The sequence below is a fragment of the Canis lupus genome, chromosome 38 (genome assembly GCF_003254725.2).
Source record: "Canis lupus dingo isolate Sandy chromosome 38, ASM325472v2, whole genome shotgun sequence".
Lineage (NCBI taxonomy): Eukaryota > Metazoa > Chordata > Mammalia > Carnivora > Canidae > Canis > Canis lupus.
In genome coordinates, this window is record NC_064280.1 from 22840686 (window position 1) to 22844159 (window position 3474).

Consider the following 3474-nt stretch of genomic DNA (forward strand, 5'->3'; position numbering starts at 1 on the left):
AATGGGCAGTTCTGCTTGGAGAGGCATATACATACCCTATTTTTAAAATCCATGTGTTTTTCATTCAGCAATTATTAGGGTTCTCCATGTCAGGCCTTATGGGGTATATGAAGATCATGATCTGTTTGCCCAACGAGCACATAGTCCTTCAGGGGAGATAAGACACAGATAGGAGCCGAGCCAGGATCATTCAGGAAGCCAGAGCTCTGTGCCATCAGAGAAGTGCAAACAGGGATCTTTGGGAGGATCCCTCGCTAGCTCTGGGTCATTTGTGCTGCAGAGGCTGATGGTACTGTCAAGGTGAGCTGAGGCTGCCTGTCCCAGGAAACTGCTCCCCTCATCTGTTCAGGGGAGCCGGACTGCTGGTTGGGGGCTCAAGGGCTCTTCCATGGAAAGGATCAGTAACTGGCTCTGTGGTCAGAGGTCAGCTGTCAGTGTGGGTGAGGGCCACTCCCTCCATCCTGGAGTGGGGTTGGCGTAGAGGCCTGGGCTGGGGTGAGAACCAGGGTCTGGGTAGGGACAGCTCAACATCATGGGGTATGAGGGGGAGGAGAGCAAAAATGACTCAGACACTGGGGCTGCCTCCCATTCCCCCCCCCCCCCCCCATCCCGGGAGAACCTGAGTTTTGAATCGTGTTTCCATTAGAGAAGCAAGAAAGTATGGCTCCGTGTGGACTGGGCCGTCATGGTGGCGACTGTGTGGCATCGTGCTGGTTGCTGTGCTATGAGCTTTTTATCTGTCGTTCGTATTTGCTCTTCAGTTATTTCAACTAATATTTCCTTTTTTTTTTTTTAAGATTTTAAAAATTTATTTGAGAGCGAGCACGTGTGAGGAGGGGTAGCAGCAGAGGGACAGCCAGGCTCCCTGCCGAGTGGGAGGAACTCAGTCCCAGGACCCTGAGATCATGACCCCAGCTGAAGTCCCGCACTTAATCCACTGAGCCAGCCACATGCCCCTCAACAAATATTTCTTGAGTACCCATTTAGGGTAAGGTATGTGCTGGGGCTGGGGGATATACCATCAGCAAGGCAAGTAGAGTCTCTGCCCTCTTGGGAGGAGCCAGAAAAGCAAAGAGCTTGTTATAATGTGATATGGGGGCGGTAAGGGGAGTGTGGGGTGAAGGGGGACCCCACAGGAGGGCACTCAGCCCAGCCTTGAAGGGAGGCAATCAGTGAGGCTCTCTGGAAGATGCTGAAGTCTGAGCTGGGGGTTTAGGGACAATCAGAAGCATGAAGGCGTGGCCCATGGTGGCGAGGAGAGGGTAGGGGGGTCAGGGGTGCAGCGTGGGCTTGGCCTGGAGTGGGAATGTGCAGAACCCCACTGCTAGGGCCAGCTCATGGGCTGAGAATGCACTTGAGAAGGGAAGTCAGGACAGCTCTTCCAAGGAGCTTCAAAGTCAAGTGAAAGATTCTGGATATTTCCTCAGGGCCTGGGGCACCACTGAGGAGACTGAAGCAGGAGGCTGAAGAGCTGAGAGTTGTGTCTTATTTAGAAGGCTTTCTTCGACGTAGGGCAGAGAAAGGCCTGGGGCTGGGGAGACCCGGAGGCAGACCCACTTTAGGAGGCTGCTGCGCGGATTTAGGCTGGAGTGACAGCGGCCCGGGCCAGGGGGGCTCAGCAGGCACGAGAAGGAGCGGATGGATTTCCAGGTTGGCTCGTGCTTTGCAGAGAGCGAGCGAAGAAGAGGGTTTCTGCCACGAGGTGAGGGGTGCTGCGTCCCCGGGACCGGAAATCCAGGACCGGGGTGGGGTTGGGGGGCTGGACAGTGCCACAGATTCTTCTTCTCTTCTCTCCCATGTTACAGGTCGGGAAACTGAGGCTCAGAGCCAAAGTAACTTCAGAACCCAGCTGGCTGAACTGGGATTTGAGCTGGTGATCGAAGCAGCCCAAGCTCACTGCTTGCCCTTCTCTGGGCTCCCCTATGAGCTGGCTGACCTGGGGAGGGGCTCAGGCTGGCAGCCAGCACCGACTGCGGTTTCTCTGTGGGTGGAGGCCAGGGCTGCAGTGAGGAAGCGAGAGGTCAGGCCTCAGAAGAGGTGCAGGAAGTTCAGCTGCACAGCTGCCACCCCTCCAAGGCCACTGAAGATCTGGAAGCTTCAGGAAAAGGCTGATGGAGGGACCCCGAGGCCCAGCCCCTGGGTCTTGCAGCTCAGAGCTCCCATCCTCAAGGTTCTCTGACTTTCTGGGGGCTCCTGACTGTCCAGCTTTTACCTCTGGCAACAAATCTATTGCAAAACCACCGGGGCAGACAGAGAGGTGCGCCTCCGAGGCACTCCCAGATCCATTAGTTCCAGATCTATTAGTTGTCACCTCTTGGGATGGCTTTAGTATTTGTACAGCCTTTGGAGAAAAGAGAAAAACACACCTAGACACTGTAAGTAGCTTGCTCAAGGTCCCCGCATCCTTGACACCCTCGTGTATCCTCCTCTGGCGTCGCAGTACCTGGCCCAGAAGCCAGCTCAGTGGGAGTTCGTGGTTTTGCACTGGTTCTGCATGTTCTAGAATCCAGATCTCTGGACTCCTGGTCACTGCCTGGACATTGAAAATACCCAAAGTGAAGCATCCTTGGGGCTGGGGCTGGCTGTGGGCTCCAGCAGACACAGGGTGGCTGGGCTGCCCTGGGCCCCCTCCTGTCTCTCCCCCAGCCCTGCCACACGGAGTCCCAACCCGCTCAGACATATCCTGTCCTCCAAGGGACATCGGGTCTCACACTGCCAATGCGGCAGGCACCCAGGGCGGCGGGGGGGGGGGGGGGGGGGGGGCTGGTTACAAATGCAGATTCAGTTGGTCCTGTTAGACCCCCTGGGAATCCATGGTGGCGCTCCTGGGGGTGCTCTTGAATCTGCACGTTAAGCTGGCTTCCTCCATAATTCTTAGGCAGCCCTGTCCTAGGAGATGCAGAGAGAAGCTTCTCCAACCAGAAAACTGAGGTCTGGGAGGGCCCTGGCCCAAGGCCTTGGATGAGAGTCGTCCCTGCCCACCCCCCTGCTCTGTTTGGGCCACTGTGGCGGGGTTGCCAGGGGAAACGGGCTGTGTAACTTCCGGGCTTTGGCGGCTTTCCCTCCTTGGCCTTATCTCAACATCCGCCAAGCAGTCCAGGGTCTGTGCTGGTCACGTAGGAGGGGAGGCTGGTGCCAGGCGTGCGGAGGCGTGTCCGCGGTACCAGGGACCTGGGGCAGGCGGAGGGTGGAGATGCGGTTTTGAAGAGGGGAGGAGGCTGCAGATTCCTTAAAGTGGGTCTCCTAAGCCTGCAGGCGCCATGCCCTGGGGGACTATGGCCAGGTGGGGGGCGGGGGGCAGTGCTCTGGAGGTTCGGTCTGCTCCCAGCGTCACCCCCACCCAGACCAGGGAGGGTGGTGCCTCTCCCCTGCTTCCCTGCCTCTTCCCTCTGGACCGGGGCCTCCAGGCACACCCCACCCCTCCTCCCCACCCCACCCCCGCATCCCCCCAGCCCCTCTCCTCCCTGCTTTTCC

The 3474-nt window shown here is 57.8% G+C and overlaps 1 long non-coding RNA gene across 1 annotated transcript; it reads left to right on the plus strand.

Moving 5' to 3' along the window:
- Window positions 1-624: 624 nt before the first annotated feature.
- LOC125754534 (uncharacterized) lies at window positions 625-2379 on the plus strand. The gene is made up of 2 exons (XR_007409053.1): window positions 625-1702; window positions 1806-2379. It is a non-coding gene; the product is annotated as an uncharacterized LOC125754534 (long non-coding RNA).
- Window positions 2380-3474: the final 1095 nt, after the last annotated feature.